Source organism: Lepus europaeus, chromosome 5 (genome assembly GCF_033115175.1).
Source record: "Lepus europaeus isolate LE1 chromosome 5, mLepTim1.pri, whole genome shotgun sequence".
NCBI lineage: Eukaryota > Metazoa > Chordata > Mammalia > Lagomorpha > Leporidae > Lepus > Lepus europaeus.
The window spans coordinates 110,100,645-110,123,840 of record NC_084831.1 but is presented as its reverse complement, the minus strand read 5'-3'; positions in this window follow the sequence as shown (position 1 = coordinate 110,123,840).

Below are 23,196 nucleotides of genomic sequence, written 5' to 3'. Positions count from 1 at the left end.
TGACACTCAGCAGAAACTCGGATGAAGAAGAACCCAGGACGAAGGAGGACTCCAAGTTCAAGCCGAGTTGTCAGTAGGCTGTCACTTCTAATGTCACTCCCATGTTGTCTCAGTTGCCTGACAGTTGCACGGCAGCGGAGCAAGGAGGTCCCGTCACACCTTACACGGGTTGGTCTCTGTCTGCGGCAGGTGGAGGTTGAAACACATCTTGGGACAGATAGTGAGCATGCTCTGAGAAGGGATTTTAGTGAAATCTGTGCAAATCATATCACTTTCAAAGTGGCAGAAGGTGCTAGGGCCACTTCCTTTAAGAAACTGAGGCCTTAGGAGTTGTATGGTAGCTAACAACAATTATTTGAAGAACTTATCAGGACCATTTCAAAAGCTCAACATAAGACCAAGAGGCAGAAACCATGGGGTGGCAGACTTCCATTGTGTAGAGGTTTATCAGGATCTCACCCTCAAAATATGTGAGTTACCTCATTTCTTCTACTGTTGGCTTCCTCTTCTATAAAGTGGGGATAATAATAGTAACCTTTTCGCAGGAATATTATAAAAAAGACATTAAACTAATGCATGTATACAGCTGAGTGCTCACAGACAAGAACCACTTGACATATCAGTATTTATTATACTTCATAATAACATTATATTTAATAACATAAATAATTTTAACATTATTTATTATAACTTCATAATAACATTAACAAAAACACACGAAGGTGCCTAACGGTGGCACGCTTTGCTTTTGAAGGCAGTGAGCAAGGCCCCTGTCACCAAGAGTTTCCAAGTGTTTGCAGAAGGGGTCCCACCACTAGGCTGGGGCTTGGCAATGCATCAACTATTGGTGACTCCATGATTCTCCATTGCCAAGGCGGAAGAGTCTCAGTGTTCCGAAGCCAACACACCCAAGGCTACCCAAAGTGCGACTTTGTCTCATTTCAGGACATGGTAGGTGGATACCTTTTGTCTTTGCCTACAGTCTTCTTTCTTCCACTTTCATCTGAAGGAACCACCTGCCCTACATCTCAGCTCAGGCTAGTAGGATGAGTCTGATCTTACCTCCCAGGCCAGAGGTGGGCTCAAGTCACAACCTTAGCCAGACACTTCTATGAGAGAGAATGTTTCTTTCTCGCAAGGTTCCTAATCTTGGAGCTCTTGGTAGCACAGAGAAAGAAGGTGAGAGAGAGAAAACTGAATTTAAGAGATGGTAGAAACAAATCCTTGATAATAGCTAATTACATTCTTTTTTAAGTAAAGATTTTATTTATTTATTTGAGAGGTAGAGTTACAGACAGAGAGAGGAAGAAACAGAGAGAAAGGTCTTCCCTTTCCTGGTTCACTCCCCAATGGCCACAACAGCTGGAGCTGGGCTGGTCTGAAGCCAGGAGCCAGGAGCTTCTTCTGTGTCTCCCAAATGAGTGCAGGGTCCCAAGCAGAGAGCCAGATGGGAAGAGGAGCAGCCGGGACATGAACCAGTGCCGACATGGGATGCTGGCACAGCCGGCGGAGACTCAGCCTACTGGGCCATAGCACTGGCCTCTAATTACATTCTTTTAAGTACCACACCGAGCAATTCCTCAAAATCTCCTAAAGTTACCTGAACCAAAAACTCATCTTTTCCTTCAAGTCAGTTTGAGTTGAGTGCCTGTCTCTTGTGATCCCAAACCAATGGCCCTGCCTCCATGCGTCTTTCTATAGGACGGTAATCTCAGGAAGTGAGAGAGGAAATGACAAATTCTTTTGTGCAATTCCAATCAAAACAAGAGCCCGCACAGGACTGCAGCTGCAAGGGAGACCTGAATTGAAAACTACCTAGCTAAGCATAGAGCTTGGAGGGCTAACAATAAATTGTTGCTTTCTTAGAGATAGCTACAGCTGGAACATACATACAACAATGGAGATCCTAAAAAAAAATTCTGGCCCACACCAGGGTACTTCAAAAAGCTCCTGGAAAATGGAACTAACAGATGTTTATCTTTGTGTAAAAATTTTGAAATCTGTGTATTTGAGGGGTCTTTGTAAAGTTCATTAAAGTGTAGATTATGAAAAGACTGTGTATGTGTCCATTTTTTGGCACCAAAGCAACTCTATCTTTGACTTCCATTTTTCTGCAAGCTTTCTGAAGTGCTCTCAGGCTGTAAAAGCCTCCAGCGGCAGGGCCGACCGTCGCGTCCTCTCTTTATGGCTTGGTGGCTCTCGCTGACTCCATACATGCAGAGTCTGAGCAGCACTAGTCCTGACATCGAGTCCCCTCTATGGGCAGCTACCAAGCAACAGCAAATGAGAGGTCTCTTTACCCCTTTGTCCACTTTCCTTCTTACCAGTGGTTAAGATAACAGTCCTTACATTCCAAAGGATTTCCCTTACTCTTCTCCCTCATCCAATCCACCTCCTTATTCACACCCAAGCCACTTGCACACATGCCTAACACTATTTGTAGTAATGAGCAGATTCTGTTCTGATGCCCACTAGGTCCTTTTCACCTTCCTCTAAGGGAGGAGTTAAACCAGGGAAACTCTTGTTCCTTGGAGTATCTGTTCTTAGGTAATATCTACAATGTTAAAATGGAGGTCGCTGTGGATTTAGGATGCCCATTGGTAAGATTTTAGGAACACACCCAAAGGCATGCTAAGAAATCTGTATGTGGATGTTAGAGAGTTTGGGTAATGTGCAGGTAGGGAGAGAAACAGATTATCCATTCACAGGGACTTACTGAGATTATGGTACACCTACGGGAGGAGCGAGGTTGGTTTATCTACCTATGGAGTGAAAGTGCTTTAAAGAGGAGCTGCATCTATGTGTTGATCTGCATTAAGATGTGGAAGCATCACTCCTGCCACCTTGCAAGACTGCCGTGGGCACCAATCGCATCGTATGCTATGAGAATATTACCCTTGCTAGGGGCATCCCTAAGTGCCATGTGACGGGTGTTCATGGAGCTCTACAATTCTGAGGCTGTTTTGCTGTATTAAAATGTTTAAGAACAGGACCAGGCATTGCAGCAGTTAAGGTGCCTCATGGGATGCATGAATCCCATATGGGAGTCCTGGGGTTTGAGTTCTGTCTCTACTTCCTGCCCAGCTTTTTGCTAATGCTCACTCTGAGACGGGGAGGCAGCAGGTGATGGCTGCAGTACTTGGACTCCTGATGTCCACATGGGAGACCCAGATGGAGTTCCTGGCTCCTGGCTTCAGCCTGGCCCAGCTCTGGCTGTTGAGGGTATTTGGGAAGTCAATCAGTGGATGGGAGATCTCTCTCTCTCTCTCTCTCTCTCTCTGTCACTCTGACTTTCAAAAAAATATGGATAAGTAAGCAAATATTAAAAACTGTAAGGACAACTAAACATGTAGATATACACACAAATGGTTTGCCCCTGGGAAAGAAATTTGTGGAAGTTTTGCCTTTGGATGAGGGGAGCTTTCGCTTTTCACGGTGTAGCTTTTGGTGCATACATGTCATCTAATCTGTTCTTTAAACATCCACAGATGCTATCTGGCAAGAGAGGAGGGACTACAACCTTGTTTGTTTTGTGCTTTATTCTTCTCTGTGCTTGTTTTACAAATGCTAATGTACCACTTCCCTCTCCCACCCCTACCCTTGCCTTTTTTGTTGTTGTTGTTAAAGAAAACACTAAACTTTACCATATACCAAACATAGCTGCTGAAGGTTATTCAAGTTGAATTACCTACTCCGCAAAGCATAACATTTCCCTTGTTGCAACACTTCCTCTTACGACAATATGCTTGTTTCTACTTGCAGCTCTGAGCTCCTCAGGTGAGCACACACTTTCTGTCTTCAGTGCAGGTAATGAAACGTGGGATGGGGTGGCAGGTGGCTGCTGCTTCCTGCCTCCCCCTCACCAGTCCCTGCCAGGTGGCCATGCCATCAGACTCCTTGGTGCCAGTTCCCAGGGACTGTTTAGAAGAAGAGGGAGATGAGTCAGCGATTTGTCTGATGCCAGGCTGGCCTGGAACCAGCATGATGCCCTGCCTGGCTTCAACTACCCAACTTCAGCAATAGCTGGGAAGATAGGGTCAGAGTCACCCCTTGGGTTCTGGAAATGAGCTCATCTCCTTTGGCAGCCCTGGGAAGACAGACACCCAGCCAGGAGGGAGGAGACCTGGAACGAAATGCCTTCCCGCTGCACCAGGAGCAGGCACAAGAGCACTGGGGCAGTCTGAGAGGCTCTCTGCAGGCAGAGTCAATTCCTGTTCTATGCCCTCTGCAACCTCGTTGACATTAGCCTCTTCCTCCACTTTTTTTTTTTTTAAAATATTTATTTATTTATTTGAAATGCATGGTGACAGAGAAAGAGAGAGACAGAGAGAGTCATAGAGAGCGAGCTTCCATCCTCTAGCTCACTCCTGAATGCCTTCGACAGCAAGGGCTGGACCAGATTGAAGCCAGGAGCCAGGAATACCATCAGGATCTCCCACGTGGGTGGCAGGGAGCCAAGTACTTGAGCCATAATTCGCTACTATCCCAGGTGCATTAGCAGGAACCTGGATTGGAAGCAGAGTGTCTGGGACTCAAATCTGTACTCCAATACTGAATGCAGGCATCTTAAGCAGCTGCTTAACTTGCTGCACCACAACACCCACCTCTTTCTTTGTATTTTTCGAGAACCCCCTCCGTTCTATTTCCTCTGCCTCTTCTTACGTAGAGACCACAGCTACCAAACATCCAAGAACTGGAAGAATCACAGGGACAAATCACAGAGAAACTGGGGCAGTAGACTTCCTCCAGCCCACCCTGAATCATTGACTCTTCTCAGCATCTTCTCTCAACAGTCAGAGAAAGAGAGGGTTCTGGCATCTCAAAACTGGCACAGGTGCCCATGAGGAACTCTTCGTCCCTTGACCAAAGAATGGACTAGAATGAGCACTCACCTTCCCAGATGTCCCAGGAGCTCTGTGTGGCATGGTGCTCCTGCTACCTGAGGATGCTTGGTCTCCACTTTCATGGCTTGGCCTTCAGGGTAGCCTGAGGGTACCCAGGGTATTTTGTTGCTTTCTGAGACTTCCCTTGCCTTGAAGGTCAGCTGATCTTTTCCAGAGTCAGAGAAGTGTCCTTCCGGGAGAAAACCCAAACACTTCAAACCCCGGGAGACCCCTTGGCTCCAATGACAGAAGACGATGAGGCTGACGCCGTGGCTCAATAGGCTAATCTTCTGCCTGTGGCGCCAGCACCCTGGGTTCTAGTCCCGGTCAGGGCACTGGATTCTGTCCCGGTTGCTCCTCTTCCAGTCCAGCTCTCTGCTGTGGCCCAGGAAGGCAGTGGAGGATGGCCCAAGTGCTTGGGCCTCTGCACCCGCATGGGAGACCAGGAGGAAGCACCTGACTCCTGGCTTTGGATCAGCGCGGTGCGCCGGCCGCAGCAGCCACTGGAGGGTGAACCAATGGAAAAGGAAGACCTTTCTCTCTGTCTCTTTCTCTCACTGTCCACTCTGCCTGTCAAAAAAATAAATAAACAAAAAAAAGAAGACCATGAAAGAACAAAATACAGCAGAAGTCTCTGCATCACAGCACTCCTGCCTAGGGCCTCTTCACTTCAGAAGGTAGAAGGGCAGGAAAGTGCAGATGCTGGAGCCACCAGGCATGGGAGGGCGGAGACAATTTTGTTGACTGACAGCTGTCATGCTAGACACGGTAAGAATTTTGATCAGATCCTATCTATTCCTCCTAACTGTTCTGAGTAGTAAACACATTTGCCTCCCCCCCCCCCCCCTTTTGTAGAAAAGCAGCTCAGAGGGATTCAGTGATTGCCAGGGTTTTGCAGCTTAAATGGAGCCCCAGTCTGTCTCCTGCAAGATCCCAACCACTTCTTTCTGGGTGAATGAGACAACCCCACAGACCAGGAACTCCTTAGGTGGAGAATTATCAGATTGAGCGTTCAGAGAGACCCAGCTTGCCACTGTTATAGGAAAACAACGGCGGAGAAGTTATTGTTACCTCGGTTCTTTATCTCACATGGAAGAAGAATTTCCAAGCAGACGGCAGAGTGATTTAAAAGGATTTATTTAGAATCTAAGACCTCCAGCTGGAGCGGCATGAAGGGGGGCTTCCAAGAGAGGAAAGAACCCCAAAGAACCTCCTAGCGGGACACAAGACAATCAGATCGGCATTCAGTTACCAGGTGGGGACAAAACTCATCAAAAGACCTGATTCTCCATCCTGTCTGGCTGCTCATGATAAAACAAAAAAACCATCCAGAAGGGTAGGATAGGTAACTTGTTTTCACAACAAGCTGTGAGCTCAGAGAGCGCTCCCTTGCTATTCTCATGGTATTTTTGGAGATTCCAAAGGAAGGAGGTCAGCTGGTTTGTTCTTGCTAAAGATAACATTTTGAGGGGAAGGATGCAAATATTTTGCACCCAAAATTCCATTGGGCACCCTGACTCCTCACACCACCCCTACAGATGCCAAGGCAGTTGACCAGCCTCACAGGTTGCTCTCACTGGGCACTGTGTGCAAACAAGGTAAAGAGATGGCAAACAGGATCACTGCTGGTCATAACCCCCATGAGTGTCTGTAGGAATGAAAGGAAAAATAAAGGAAGCTACAAAACCCTCCTGAGAATCCAAAATCCAGGGCTGTCAAGCCCAAGGCTCAGTTCACTTGTCCGTAGCAAGTTGGCAGACATAGCTGGTGGAAGACCACTGTCCTTCCCAGCTACACAGACCCTGGTCTTAGAGCTTTCCCTACTCATGATAATATGGATGAAGGACTGCCCAGGGGCTCCCAATACCTTCCTCTGAGTAATGACAGAGGCCACTGTTGTCATTTAGGAAAGCACCTTACATACTGGCCTTGGTCTAGAACTACCATGACAAGGCGCGAATGGAGTCTCCTGGGGCCCACCTCTGACCAGCCCATTATAAAAGTCAATTTTCAAATACAATCAACTTCAATTATTCATAGACTAATGGTTCAATTTGGAGATCCTCTCCTTCCTCTTCAACCTCTCTCTACCCCTTGACCAGGGGCCTTTTGGCTTGCCTCATTAATACACCCTCCAGAGCAGGAGGAGCAACCAGTCAGTGTTAGGGCCTGTGAGCAGTTGCAGTAAAGAGTTTGTTAAGAAGCAATTTGTGCGGAAATGTGGATTTTGCATATTCCTGCTAATCTCATTACCACTCATCCTGCATGATAGACAACTGCCTGGATTCTTTGAGTTCCTTTGATTTGTTGAGTCTTGCCAGAAGAACTAGAAAGACTAAAAGCCACACAGCTGGAGCCAGCAGCGACCTGGGCTGCAGTTGGCTGGGTATAGGCAGCCATGTTTAGCCCCAGCCGCAGCTCCAGGCTGAGGGTGCTCATCTGAGCTCACCCTCTGGCGTTACGAGATCATCTCCTAGGGTGGATGGCGGAGATTTGTTTCTAAGATAAATTAAACACATCAGAGTTTCCCTCTCCTGAGTGATTGGAGTTTTATATTCCCAAATCAAAGCAATTAACAAATAAAATTAGAAAGTTAATTTTAGGGACTGGTGTTGTGGCATAGTGGGTAAAGCCACCGCCTGCAGTGCCAGCATCCCATATGGGCGCGGTTCGAGTCCTGGCTACTCCACTTCCGATCCAGCTCTCTGCTGTGGCCTGGGAAAGCACTGGAAGATGGCCCAAGCCCTTGGGCCCCTGCACCCATGTGGGAGAACTGGAAGAAGCTGCTGGCTCCTGGCTTCAGATTGGCATGGCTTCAGCCGTTGAGGCCATCTGCGGAGTGAACCAGCAGATGGAAGACCTCTCTCTCTCTCCCTCTTTCTGCCTCTCCTTCTCTCTCTGCGTGTAACTGTGACTTTCAAGTAAAATAAATAAATCTTAAAAAAAAAAGATAGCTAATTTTAAAACGATCCAGTTCCGTGCTGCAGCAGTAGGCCCCACTTCTCCAGCAAACAAGATTTTCCAGGCCAAGGATGAGCTGCATTCCTCATGTAAAGAACCAGAAGGAACAGCGAGACTTCCCTCTCTATGTATTATTATTATTAATAATAATAAAACACATCAATGCCAGATGCCATGCTAATTGATATATATTGTGATTTAATCTTCAAAACCACTTCACCAGGTGGGAGCAGCAAACAAAGCTCAGAGAAGTTAAGCTCCTTGCTCCAGGTTGCTCAGGAAGAGGCATAGAGTAGGTTGCTCACCCAGTCGGCGGACCCCAAGACCCCCGCTCTACCCCATTGTTCCACGTTTCCTACAGTGGTTTAGTCTCTTCTCTTGGCTGAAACCACAATAACCAGTAGACCACCACAACCCAAACCCCAGTGATGTCACTGGGAATTCCCATGCCTCCTCCCTACCGGTTCTCCCCAGATTTCTGGCCTGAGCACTCCTCTCTGCTGCTAGGCCATCCAATTAGCAGTACCTGTCACCCGGTCACTGTGTCGCCTCTTTCCACACTGGTGCATACCGTATTATTGTTGCACTGTTTCTGTACATCGGTTTAGTCTCCCCACAGTAAAAGGTGCATGGGAAGGGAGGTAGCTTTGTGCATATTTTATTTTGTCACTGTTTCTAGCATGATACTGGACATGCACTAAGCGCACAATTACTATTTTCTGATTACTTAGTTAATTGATTTTGGGGTGGAAGCCACATGCAGGACATCTCTCATAGTTCTTGACTCACCACTGGGCAAATTGTAAACACTCAGTACATTTTTTTCTTTTTATTGAGTATCTGACCACATGGAGGAAAAATGAGTCCAGAAGTAGCCAAGCCTCTACTATGCACTTCATGTATGCAGTATAATTTGTATGCAGTAGATGTTGTCCCTCCTTCTCATAGAGCCCCAAGTCACACAGCAGGTGAATGCTGGCACCCGGGTTCCACACACAGCCCTGCCAGCAGGGTGAGGAGACCCTGGACACCTAAGGATGTTGGCCTGAGGCAGTCAAGCATGGCCGCTGGGGACAAGCAGGGGTGATGGGAAAGCTGGGCTCTGCAGGCAGGCAGACTCCAGGGATCTAGGGACTCCCGGTAGTCAGGACTGAGTGTCTTGGCGGCAGCCCCCAGGAAGTCTCTGTCCCTGACTCTGGGCCTGGTTCTGCCGCCAGGCTCCATCCATATTGAGCCTTTGTCTTTGGGCAACTGACAGCAGTCACTCCAGGCCATTACTTTCCAATTGTTCTGGACCCAAACTGGCTTCTGCTGCGTGAAATGTGCATCAGAACGGAGAGAGGGCTTCCCGGGAGGGAGTCGGTGGGAACTCCTCAGGGGAGTGGGCGAGATAGCAGACACTGGGATTAGAGGACTTAGCAGAGCAAACATTCCTTTACATGGGACAGTGCCCAGGGAGCGGCTTTGGAAGCATCTGTGGAGTGGGATTTGGTTAGGCCAGGAACAGGAGTTTGTATTTCCCTAAACCCCTACCAACCGCCGGAGCCGCTTGTTTGGCGAGACTGTGTCTGCTCTGGGCTCCCAGTCACCCTGTTCTTTGGCTTTCTCCGCTCCTCTCAGGGGCGAGCGGGGCGGATCTTTGGGAGGAAGGATCTTGTCTCTCCCTGCAGCTTGGCTGCCTGCTTGCTGCAGGGCAGAAGCTCCAGGAACAGCTACTGTGTGTTCAAGCCAGGCACTTTGACAACGTGTTTGCAGACCTCAGCTCATTCAGTTTTGTAAGAATTGCCGTGTACACAGCAACCCCATGAAACATGATTATGGAGCTCCTTATTTTTAGAATATTTATTATGATAATCATCATGGCCATGCATCTTATAGGAGAGAGGCCAAAAGCACAGAGCAGCCAGGGGCAGAGTCAGGAGCAGAAGGAGGCGGCCTGGAGCGGGCGCAGGGGCTCACACCCGCCAGAGGCTCATCAGGGTTCCACCCGCGGGCCACGCTCAGCCCTGCCCTCTCAGCAATGTCCCCTCTCCACCGCTTCTTAAGACACTCCACGTCTCTGCAGAGCAGTCACATTTTCCATGGCCGCTTTCTTCTTCCTCTGGCCCAAACAGTTCCATCCTGACTTCCCAGTGTACTGAAACTGGCATGTAACTGACTTCAGGCTTAGTCGTCGTTGTTGTTTTTTTTTTAAGATTTATTTATTTTACTTAAAGTCAGAATTTCACAGAGAGAAGGAGAGGCAGAGAGAGAGAGAGAGAGAGGTCTTCCATCCGCTGGTTCACTCCCCCATTGGCTACAAAAACTGGAGCTGTGTTGATCTGAAGCCAGGGAGCCAGGAGCTTTTTCCAGATCTTCCACACAGGTGCAGGGGCCCAAGGGCTTGGGCCATCTTCTACTGCTTTCCCAGCCATAGCAGAGAGCTGGATAGGAAGTGGAGCAGCAGGGACTTGAACCGGTGCCCATATGGGATGCCGGCACTGAAGGTGGCAGCTTTACCCACTATGCCTCAGCGCCAGCCCCAGACTTCAGGCTTTGATTCCTTTCTTCCTTGTCTCCCCACATTGCATTCTTTCAACACAAAAGATGCTATACGCTCTTCCAGGCCGGGGTCTGGGGCCTCTGTCTTTTTCATGGTATCTATCTTGTGCCCAGCAGCTGGGTAGGGGCACAGAACTGCCCCAATTGCCACCATTGCTATTGGCCATTGTCATGCTAAGGACACTGGCTGCCCCTCCACTTCTAGGTATGCGTGTGGCTCTGCCTCCAGGTGAGCACTCACAGATCAGACCTTACCGAAGATCTCTGGTCTCTTCTTTGGCCCACTCCTCCCTGGATTTCCTCATTTGAGCTGGGAGAGAAGACAGTTGGCTCAATATGAAACAGCTGCCGAGTTGAACTGGGAAGAGTAAGAAACCAAACATAAAAGTGCATCCAAGAAACGGGCTTGCCAGCCCGCTGGAGACAGGGATCTGCATGCTGCCTTTCGTTTTCCAAGGATGCCCTTAGGGACCCAGGACTCCGCTGGGCCCTCAGACCATGCTGGAAGATCAGAGGATGGGAGGCAAGAGGGCACTTACTATTCACTATGTGTGTGACTTGCGCAAGTCCCTCTTGCTGACTTTCTGTTTTCTTGCCTGAAAACTGAAAATACTAATGCCTAGTCTCCCTACTTCACTGGGGGTGCTTGCGTGGATTAAATGAGAAAAGTACATAAGAGTAACTCTGTGGACCTCAGTCACCACCCCTTCCTTCCTCCTCTTCTTCCCTTCTCCCTCCTTCCTTCTTCCCCCTCCCTCCCTTCATTTCTCCCTGTCTCCCTCTTTCTTTTAATAAATAGTTACTGAGCCCTAACTATGTCTCAGGCACTGAGTTAGGCGAAGGGAATCATCCGAAGGGCATTTTACCAACCAGTGTAGTTTCTACTCCAAGAAGCCTGGTAGTGGGAACCAGCTCTCGCCGGGGAACCGCGCTGTTGGGAGAACACTCAGGCAGGAGGTGTGAGAAAGGGGCCGATCTCACGGCATGCGTCACTGCTGTGGGTGGCCCACTAGACAGTGGGCCTCACGTTTCCCGGGGAACTTTAAACAGGCAGATTCCTGGGCTCCATCCCCAGAGTCTAAAACCCCATGTGTAAATGTACATGATCAACATGACCCCTCTGCCCCAGTTCTCTCAGTGACCTTCAACCAAGCGTGAAGAACAGTGACCTAAGGTCAGCCTGGGGCCTCAGTGGGGCACTGAGCTGTAAGAAGTCCCTGCCGTCCCTGGGTGTGCTTCTTAGCTAGTTCCACTCCAGGCCTATCCTGAAGGGGCAGGGCGAGTCTGCAGATCTCTCTTTTTGCTTAAGCTAGTTTGAGTTGGATTTCCGACACCGAAAGCCACCACATCCTGACCTGGTGGTCTCGGAGGCCAGCCTTCACCTCTGCTGGCTGTGTGACGAATACAGGATCTGCAGGGGTGGTGCTGTCAGTGACAGCTGATGCAGGCACCTGCTCTGAGGGTGGACCCGGAGAAGCCCTGCCTGCCCCTTGGCCTTGGGATGCACCCGCAGGCATTTGTGACAGCTCGCTCGCGCGCTCTCTCTCTCTCTTTCTCTTTTAAAGATTTATTTATGGCCAGCGCCGCGGCTCACTAGGCTAATCCTCCGCCTGCGGCGCCAGTACACTGAGTTCTAGTCCCGGTCGGGGCGCCGGATTCTGTCCCGGTTGCTCCTCTTCCAGTCCAGCTCTCTGCTGTGGCCCGGGAAGGCAGTGGAGGATGGCACAGGTGCTTGGGTCCTGCACCCGCATGGGAGACCAGGAGGAAGCACCTGGCTCCTGGCTTCTGATCGGCGCAATGCGCTGGTCACAACGCACCGGCTGCAGCGGCCATTAGGGAGTGGACCAATGGTAAAGGAAGACCTTTCTCTCTGTCTCTCTCTCTCTCACTGTCTAACTCTGCCTGTCAAAAAAAAAAAAGGTTTATTTATTTATTTGAAAAGCAGAGTTACAGAGAGGCAGAGAGAAAGGGCTTCCATCTGTAGGTTCGCTCCCCTGATGGCCGCAACAGCCAGAGCTGTGCCGATCTGAAGCCAGGAGCCAGGAGCTTCTTCCAGGTCTCCCACACATGTGCGGGGGTCCAAGGACTTGGGCCATCCTCTACTGCTATCCCAGGCTACAGCAGAGAACTGGATCAGAAGTGGAGCAGCCGGGTCTTGTATCGGCACACATATGGGTTGCCGGCATTACAGGCGGCGGCTTTACCTGCTATGCCACAGCGCTGGCCTGGGAGTCCCCAGAGACCACAGAGAGGCTTTACTTCCACCTGTGCCCAAGCCCAGTTCACACCACCATGACCACCAGGCCCTAACTTGCTAGTGACAAAACTCATCCAATTCATCGCTGAATCATATGACAACTCTATTTACTATTTTCCGTAGTGACTACACCACTGGACATCCCCACCAACAGAACACTGAGGGTTCCAGCTTCTCCACAGCCTCCCCAACACTGCGATTTCCTGCCTTTGTGTTTGTTTCTTCATAGTAGCCATCCGGTGGGTGCAAGATGGCTCATGACTCCCTTTTAACCCTGCCCCAAGGGGGCTTATCTGACCAAGGACACCATCAGAGGTGGGTGTTCCAAACTCAGCACCAGGGATTTGCAAAGTGGTTTTTTTGTTTTGTTTTGTTTTTTAACTTTAAAAGAAAGATTTATTTATTTGATAGGCAGAGGGAGAGAGAAAGAGAAAGGGATACAGGTCTTTCAACTGCTGAGTCACTCTCCAAATGCCTGCAATGGCCATGGCTCGTCCAGGCTGATGCCAGGAGCCCAGAACTCCATGTTGGTCTCCCCTGTGAGCGGCAGGGGCCATCCTGTGCTGCAGGAGCAGGATCAGAAGTGTAGAGCATGGGCCAGCGCTGTGTTGCAGCAGGTTAACACCCTGGCCTGAAGCGCTGGCATCCCCTATGGGTGCCAGTTCTAGTCCCAGCTGCTCCTCTTCTGATCAAGCTCTCTGCTGTGGCCTGGGAAAGCAGTAGAAGATGGTCCAAGTCTTTGGGCCCCTGCACCCACGTGGGAGACCCAGAAGAAGCTCCTGGCTTCGGATTGGTGCAGCTTCTGCTGTTGCGGCCAATTGGGGAGTGAACCAGCGGATGGAAGACCTCTCTCTCTCTCTCTCTCTGTCTCTGTCTCTACACCTCTCTGTAAATCTGTCTTTCAAATAAATAAAATAAATTTTTTTTAAAGAAATGTAGAGTAGCCAGGACTCAAAATAACACAACGATAACGCTGGCATCACTAGCAGGGGCTTAACTTACTGGACAACACTGGTGTGTATTTTGTAATTTTTTAAATTTTCCCCCCTTTTAAAAAAAGAGTTAGTTATTTGAGAGGCAGAGTTACAGAGAGAGATCTTCCATTGACTGGTTCACTCCTAAGATGGCTGCAAGGGTAGGGGCTGGGCCCTGCCAGGAACCAGGAGCTTCCTCCAGGTCTCCCACGTGGCTGCAAGGGCCAAAGCACTTGGGCCATCTTCTACTGCTTCCCCAGGCCATTAACAGAGCCAGATCACAAGAGGAGCAACTGGGACATGAACCAGTGCCCATATGGGATGCCAGTTGCTGCAGGCAGAAGCTTAACCTACTATGCCACAGTGCAACCCCCAAATTTTCCCCTTTTCTTCATGTCTAAAATACAGATGTTTGTCATTGTATGTTAGGGCAGGCTAATACTCTAACAGAGGAATACACCCTAATTTATTTAACTCTCCCTTTTAGGTTGCTGTCCATTTTTTTTACATTAAACTTCTCCAACCTAGCGGCCGGCGCCGTGGCTCAACAGGCTAATCCTCCGCCTTGTGGCGCCGGCACACTAGGTTCTAGTCCCGGTCGGGGCACCGATCCTGTCCCGGTTGCCCCTCTTCCAGGCCAGCTCTCTGCTGTGGCCAGGGAGTGCAGTGGAGGATGGCCCAAGTGCTTGGGCTCTGCACCCCATGGGAGACCAGGAGAAGCACCTGGCTCCTGCCATCGGAACAGCGCGGTGCGCCAGCTGCAGCGCGCTACCGCGGCGGCCATTGGAGGGTGAACCAACGGCAAAAGGAAGACCTTTCTCTCTGTCTCCCTCTACTGTCCACTCTGCCTGTCAAAAAAAAAAAAAAAAAAAAAAAAAAAAAAAAAACTTCTCCAACCTAGATATTTGAGCGTTGTCATATGAATATGCAAAGAAAAATGTCAGGGAATGTGACCTGTGGGAATGCCTGTGTTGTCCTCACCAAGTTCCTGCCTCCCTCTTCACGGTGTACCTTTGAGGACAAAAGTTCGCCCTTGACAGAACTGGCCACAAGCAACTGCTCCAATACGCCTGCCTCGCTGACCTCTGTAGGCCTCGGGCCTCATTACAACGGAATGTCCAGGCTAACTGACACACCCAGCAGGCGCCATGAGAGGAAACACTGGGCCATAAAGGGAAGAAAAGGAGGTGGCATCCAAGTCCTGGAAAAGTCCCACCTATTCCAAGTAAAGACATGAATATTCCCCACATTCATTAGCATGTCTGACACTTGAAATTTTGTCTGCCCTTTAGCTAGGCTTCTCGACCTTCAGTGACTGGAGAAGTGGATAGAAAGCAACCCACCACTTCATTCTTTGCCACTGAAGCAACATCTTAATAGAGAGATTGCTGGCCCCAGAACCCACATTCATGTGCTCATCTGAATTGCTCAATTCTCGAGCCTTAATTTCATAGGTGAGAAAACAGATACAGTATGATTAAACAGCCTGTCCCAGGCACACAGCTAGGTGTGGAAGAATTGCTGTGTGTCAGCCTCCACATGCTATTCCCTGAGGCCAGGCTGAAAACACGCCCTTTCTAGTCCTTTCCAAGCAATGCCACTTGGGGGTCTGCAAAGCTACCCCCACCCCCACCCCCACACTGCACCTGTTCTGCTGGGTGGATGAATAGGAAACAGCAGACTACATTTATTATTTAACCAGGTGCCCAGGTGCACCTGTTGTGGCATTGGGTGCTGTTTATGGTTACAATAAAACGTGTATTCCCAGCATTTAGGTTTATAAGAGTTTTCTTCCACTCTCAAACCCTGACTGAGGGAGGGGCAGGTGCCAGTCAGCTGAGGTCTCTTCGAGTACAACCTGTTTGCAGAAAGGGCCATAAAAACAAAGCACGGGGCTTGGTTTTGCCTGATCTTTGGCCAAACAGTAACAGTTTAAAGAACTCTGCCTTTGCAGCAGCTGGGTAGAGTTACCAGGTACACCGTGTTTGGTACAGAGAGGGTGAGAAGGAAGATAAGCAGGGCAAGGCGGCCTGGAATCCCAGCCGGGCAGGACCGGTCCCACCCGACTCAGCCCTGCAGAGTCAGCTAGCTGCTTCCACTTGGCAGTCTTTGTCTCAGACTCTGATACTCAAACGGCACCCTGAGGGACTACTGGTCAACCAACGCAGAACCCTGGGGGAAGCCTCAGGAGCCTTTTGAAAGTGAACAGATGTTTACTCCAGCACATGCCTCGCTGTCCCATGCCTGTTCTCCCACCACTCACTTCACAAGAGACCATCCCTGTCGTGGCTTGACCAGACAGGGGCCAGCGGTCAGCCTGCTGGGCGCTGGGATATCCAGGAAGGTTGGGAGGGGACCATGGGCTCTGGTGGGTGCAGCTCTCAAGAGTGGGCATGACCAGGTGACAGTGGAGTTTGGGCCTGGGCCTTTGACTGGAGAGGAAGAAGAGTTGATGGCACCCTTGCCAAGGGCATCCATTGCAGAGTTGGCTTGGACTAAAAAGGGTGCAGCTATCACACCCCATGGGCTTGTAAATGAGACGGGGAGACTTGTAGAGAGCCATGTGGGCTACTGGGCATGCACAGGGATCCATCCTGGTGTCCACAGGAGAGGAATGGCAAGACAGACTCCATGGTTGGCTACCAAAGCACTAGGGTATGAGGAAGGCACTGGTAGTAGTTTTGATTCATCAATAAAATATCTGTTAAAGTACCTTTTCTCCAGGACTTATGTTTCTTTTTGTTTGTTTGTTTTGTTTTGGTTTGGTTTTGGACAGGCAGAGTGGACAGTGAGAGAGAGAGAGACAGAGAGAAAGGTCTTCCTTTTCCATTGGTTCACCCCCCAGTGGCCGCTGCAGCTGGCACGCTGTGGCTGGCGCACTGCGCTGATCCGAAGCCAGGAGCCAGGTGCTTCCTCCTGGTCTCCCATGGGGTGCAGGGCCCAAGCACTTGGGCCATCCTCCACTGCAGTCCTGGGCCATACCAGAGAGCTGGCCTAGAAGAGGGGCAACCAGGACAGAATCCGGGGCCCCGACCGGACTAGAACCCGGTGTGCCGGTGCCGCAGGCAGAGGATTAGCCTAGTGAGCCGCGGCTCCGGCCTTCTCCAGGACTTATGAAGCTTTATTTTTTATTTTTATTTATTTAAGAGGCAAGGGGAGAGAAAGGGAGAGAACGCAAGAGAGAGAGAGAGCTCTTCCATCTGCTGGTTCACTCCCCAAATGCCCACAACAGCTGGGCTTGGACTGCACAGAAGCCGGGAGTCAGGGGTGCGGTTCAGTTCTCCCAGGTGGGTGACAAGGGCCCAATTATTTGTGACATCACTGACTGCCTCCCAGTGTCTACATGAATAGGGAGCTGTAACCAGGAGTTGGAGCTAAGAATCCCAGGGAGGCACTCAGTGTGGGAGGTGGGCATCCTGCCACCTCAGGAGGATTTGCAGAAGTGAGTGCAACCCTCAAAGATACACGAACTGGCAAAGTCATATCTTTATTTTCAGAGGCTATATAGTATGTGGCAAAAAAGTCAGACACTGGCCTCAGAGAGCCTGGGCTCAACTCCCAGTTTTATAAAAGCTGATTATTATTAATGAATTCCAAACCAAGGCTTAGAAAATGGCAAAGCAGGAGTGGCTATTTGGTGCAGTAGTTAAGACACCACTTAGGACACCCACTTCTCGTATTGGGAGTGCCGGGTTCTAGAACCTAGTTCCTCCACTTCCCATCCAGCTTCCCGGTAAGGAGTGCCCCTGGAGGCAGCAGATGGTGGCTTAAGTACTTGGGTCCCTGCCTTCTACATGAGAGACCCAGATAGAGATCCTGGCTCCTGACTTTAGCCTGGCCTAGCCCTGGTAGTTGGGAGCATTTGGGGAGTGAACTAGCAGATGGAAGTTCTCTCTTTGTCTCTCTACATTTCAAATAGAATGAAGATAAATTAAGAGAAATAACATGCTCTAGCTTAATTAAAAACAAAGCAAAGGGGTGCCTACTGTCTGCAAGGCACTGAGCCAAATTAAATGTACAATCATATTATGTTGAATCCTTAGGACAGTTAGCCAGGCAGCCAGGCAGCTATCACTCTCCCTATGTACAAATAAGGACAGGAGACACGACAGCTCTGGCTGGAGGGCCGGCCCTGCCAGTGCACCGAGACGAGGTAAATCTGGAACCATGGCAAGGCACATCCCTTCCACTGTCCCAGCATGCATGCTTGTTTGAGGAATATAACAAGATCCATCATTAAGAAGGCATCATTCTGGGACTGGCACTGTGATGCGGTGGGTTAAAGCCCCAGCCTGCAGTGCCAGCATCCCCTATGGGTGCCGGTTCAAGTCCCGGCTACTCCTCTTCTGATCCAGCTCTCTGCTGTGGTCTGGGAAAGCAGTAAAAGATGGCCCAAGTCCTTGGGCCCCTGCACCAGTGTGGGAGACCTGGAAGAAGCTCCTGGCTCCTGGCTTCAGATCTGCTCAGCTCTGGCCATTGTGGCCATTTGGGGAGTGAACCAGCAGATGGAAGACCTCTCTCTCTGTCTCTACCTCTCTCTCTGTAACTGTCTTTCAAATAAATAAAATAAATCTTTAAAAAAAGAAGGCATCATTCCTAGTCTGGTGCAATGGAATGGAGCTAGCCTTCTTGCTGCTGGTGGCTTCTTTGATGCTGTTAACAGCCCTGTACTGAGATGCCCAAATACCTACCCCAGACAAGCTTTTTAGCATCCACAGTGACTCTTGAGCACACCTAGCAGCCCTGGGAGTTCTATTGCCATGTCAGTCCTACTGACCTGAAGGAGGACTAATGGCGGAGAGCAGGCTGGGCCATGGCTCTGGCAGGGACACGAAGTGAGAGCCTCCACCCCATTTATGGATCGGCTTTGGAACTGGGCAGCCGGGCGGATCAGAGGGAGAAGGACGAAGGCACCTGGGCACCTGTATCTCATTTTAAAGTTGGCCCATATTTCTTCACACTAAGCCCTATTCTAGACGTGGTGATTCTACAGCATCTTAGTCCTGGAAAGCACCGAGAGGACGGGTGGATCAGCCGCACCATTGCACATGGCTAATTTGCCTGCTGTCACCCAGCCAGCTGGTGACAAAGTCCACATCATAGCCTGATTACTCCTGCTGCAGTGTGATTTTTCTTCTACAATTTCCTAATTTCTCATTTTCCAGATCCCACCTATAAGACTTTGTCTCAGGCCCCAGAGCTGCAGGCTCTTCGGATAGAAGTCAGGGCTTCAGGGAGTAGCTGGAGAGGATATACTGGGCGACGGGCCTGTCCAGCAAGTCAGTTCATTCATTTCAATGGGACCAAATGGAATCAGTATTTATACAATGAGTGTGCCTCAGAGCTATCTAAACCAGCCCTGAATACTAACCAGGGAGTTTAGATGGAGCTAAAAATAACTGGCTAATCACCACTAGGAAGAATTAGCAAGGATGCTGAAGGAAGGAAAACGTCTTAATATTCCATGTCTTCAGCAGCTGGGCTCCAGCTGGGACTGCAGTCTCCCCCGGCTTCCATGGCTTCCGTGAGGCAGGCAATTAGGCAGTGCAAAAGCCCCAACACTTAGAGGGACAGGGAGGGGCCTACGGATCAGGGTTATTTGGGGCGAACACAAAAGAAACGCGCTGTGGCAGGAGGCAGGTTTTGAAGAGTAGCGCCGTCATAGTTTGCAGTCCATCTCCTTTGAGAAAGAAAGTCCTTAATTAAAGGGAGACATCGCGGTATTCTCCTCTGCAACGCCTGCTGGACGTCTTCCCGCCCCTAAAGCACAGGTGTCTTGGTCTGAAATCATCTTTGCAGAAATCATCTTGGGGACCTGAGGACCTGGGGACCTGGTTGAAGTGAGGTCTCCCTGGTTGGGCCCCTCTTTGGACAACAAATGACCATGGCAGACACCTGATAAGCTGAGCACTGTGACAGAGCACAGCGTGTGAACAAAATCACGACAGGTAGGGCGAGGGATTCATTCACACAACCTGAAAGAGTAGGGAGAGGAGACAGATACAGCAAGTTAGAAGAGGAAAAAAAAAAAAAAAAGAAAAAGAAATACCGTATTGCAGAGAGCAGGGTCATACTCTAAGCGAAAACTTCCTCCAAAAGGTATAATGAGTTTAAATTACATTGAAACTGGTTTAAAAGAGTCACAGATGATGGGTACGTGATTAAAACACAAGCGCCGGTGAGGAAGTGATGGGCCACATCTCTAACCGTTAGATTCGACTTTGGGACCAAGATTCTGATAAGGCTTCTGCCAGACTGTGCACTCCAAAAAGTCAGGTCATGTGCCTGCTGAGATGTAAGAATAAGAGACAATGGAGGCCGGCGCCACAGCTCAATAGGCTAATCCTCCGCCTGTGGCGCTAGCACACCAGGTCCTAGTCCCGGTTGGGGCACCAGATTCTGTCCCGGTCGCCCCTCTTCCAGGCCAGCTCTCTGCTGTGGCCCGGGAGTGCAGTGGAGGATGGCCCAAGTGCTTGGGCCCTGCACCTGCATGGGAGACCAGGAGAAGCACCTGGCTCCTGGCTTTGGATCAGCGAGATGCGCCGGCCACAGCGGCCATTGGAGGGTGAACCAACGGCAAAAAGGAAGACCTTTCTCTCTGTCTCTCTCTCTCTCACTATCCACTCTGCCTGTCCAAAAAAAAAAAAAAGAGAGAGAGAGAGAGAATGGAAAAGAACATAGATTCAAAAAGAATATGGACTTTGGATGCAGAAGACAGGTTCAAGTCTTACGTCATCAATTTTGGCTGCTCGTCCTTGGCAATGTAACTTAGCTCCCTGAGTCTTTATTTCTCTACCTGCAAATACGGATGAGAGCACTATCATTTTCGCTTGGTTGTCGCGGGCTTGGACTACCTAACACATATGGGAACACGTCCTTCGTTTTTACGTGCAGTGCAAATGTTGCTATCTGCCAGGCTCTGGTGATGGACAGACAGGTGTGGGTAAATTTCCTGACGGCCAAATGAAGACAAGAACCCCCTTAGCACCCTCGCTCCCATCGCAGTCCTCCTTGAGTACTATGTTCTCACCACCCTGCTGTCTGTTCTGGCCCCAGCACACCAGTGGTCAGGTCCACCCCCGCCGTGGCCCATGGTGCTGCTAGTGAGCCCCAGAGGGGCCGATTCCTGGAAGCAGTTGGGTCTCTGGTTGTGTTGTTTTCCCACAGACCGAGAGCTCCCTCCTGCTGACTGAGTCAAACTGTAGCCCCAAAGGTAGAAATCCGAAAACCAGGCATAAACTGTGAATTGTAGCTGTGTCACCTACTAGCTGTGTGGTATTAGCAACCCATTTACCTGCTCTGGGCATCACGTCATAAGAGGAGGAAGGCTCACCCTGCTGCCTTCCAGGGCTGCGAGGAGATTCACGTGAGGCAATGCGTGGGTGAGGGAGTTAGGAACTGCAGTGTCTCCTTCAGATGTGAGGTGAATTCATTTTATTGAACTCAATTAAATGATTAAAAATAATATCTTACATTAGTGCAGCACCTTCACTTTTGGGGGCTTAGTTATTTTATTTATTTTTAAAGATTTTGTTCATTTGAAAGGCAGAGTTAGACAAAGAGAGAGAAGGAGAGACAGAAATAGAGATTTCATCCACTCATTCACTACCCCCATAGCCACAACTGCCTGGGGTTGGGCCAGGCCAAAGCCATAAACCAGGAGATTCTTCCAGGTCTTCCATGTGGGTGCAGGGGCCAAAGCACTGCTTTCCCAGGTGTATTAGCAGGGAGCTGGATCAGAAGTGGAGTACCCAGGACTCGAACTAGTGCTGACATAGGATGCCAGTGTGCCAAGCAGTGGCTTTACCCACTACACTGCAAGACTGGCCTCTGGGGTCAAGTTTATTACAATAAAATTATTGCATGAAATTGGCCCTTTTTAGAGTTTTGGCAGACTGTAAGCACCAGCACAATGGCAGCCGGTGGTTGTTTTCTCTCTCTAGTTTTGCATTTTCAAGAATGTCACTCAAATGGAACCATCCAGCATGAAGCCTTTTGAGTCTGGCTTCCTTCACTTAGTGTAATGCATTGAGAACCCTTGCAAGTTAGTGGGCATTTCCAGGAATTCACTCTTTTCTTATTCTTTTGCTGAGCGTTTTTCATTATTTAGGTACACCATAGTTTCTGAATCTCTTTGGATTGTTACCATGAATAAACAACAATTAATATTTGCATGTAGGTTTTTGTGTGACCATGACTTGTTATTTCTTCGGGGTTATTACTTGTTATTTCCAGGGTTGGGATTGCTGGATCGGATGGTAAGTGTCTGTTGAAGTGGTAGAACTATTTCACATTCTAGCATAGTACTTTTTTAAGATTTATTTTTATTTATTTGAAAGGCAGAGTAACAGAGAGGCAGAGGCAGAGAGAGAGAGAGAGGTCTTTCATCTGCTGGTTCACTCCTCAGATGGCTGCAATGGCCAGAGCTGAGCCAAGCAGAAGCCAGGAGCCAGGAGCTTCTTCGGAGTCTCCCATGTGGGTACAGGAGCCAAGTAGTTGGGCCATCTTCTACTGCTTTCCCAGGCCATAGTAGAGAGCTGGATTGGAAGTGGAGCAGCCAGGACTTGAACTGGCTCCCAAATGGGATGCTGGCACTGCAGGGGGCAGCTTAATCCACTACACCACAGCACCGGGCCCTAACATAGTACTTTTTAAAAACTCTTTTAAAACTCTTCCAAAGTCTTGATGTGTTTGGTTTTATTTTATCCTCCAAATGGTTCTATGAGATAGGGAGGGTTGGATACAAAGAGTTCTATGAAATAGGAAGGGTTTGATTCATGGGTCAGAAGCTTGGTCCCCAGAACTGGAAGAGGTGGGGCCTTGTGGAAGGCGACAGGTCACTGGGTGGGCTGCCCTCAGAACAAACTGCTAGTTATTGACGGCCCTTGGGTAGTTCACACAAGAGCAAGCCGCTCTAAAAAGAAGCATCTGGTCCCTGAATCTCTGGCTTCCTGTCACGAGACACCGAGTCATCTCTTCTGCTTGTGCTCCTGCTGCTATGACGCTGTCCGCCACAAGACACTCATCCACCACAAGACCCTCATCCGCCACAAGACCCTCCAATGGCCGCTACAGCTGGCGCATCTCGCTGATCCAAAGCCAGGAGCCAGGTGCTTCTCCTGGTCTCCCATGGGGTGCAGGGCCCAAGCACTTGGGCCATCCTCCACTGCCTTCCCGGGCCATAGCAGAGAGCTGGCCTGGAAGAGGGGCAACTGGGATAGAATCCGGCGCCCCGACCGGGACTAGAACCCGGTGTGCCGGCGCCGCAAGGCGGAGGATTAGCCTGTTAAGCCACGGCACTGGCCATTACCTTGGTTCTCTATCTCACATGGAAGAAGAATTTCCAAGTGGACAGCAAATAGATTTAAATGGATTTATTAGAATCAAAGACCTCCAGCCAGAGCAGCATTGAGGGGGGCTTCCAAGAGAGGAAAGAACCCAAAAGGCCCCATAACATTTGGGTTTTTAAGTACAATTTCAAAGGAAAAAAAAAAACTTGACAATCAGATTGGTATTCAGTTCCGGGATGGAGGGGGACAAAACCCAAAGGACCTGATTTGCAATTCTCCATCCTGACTGG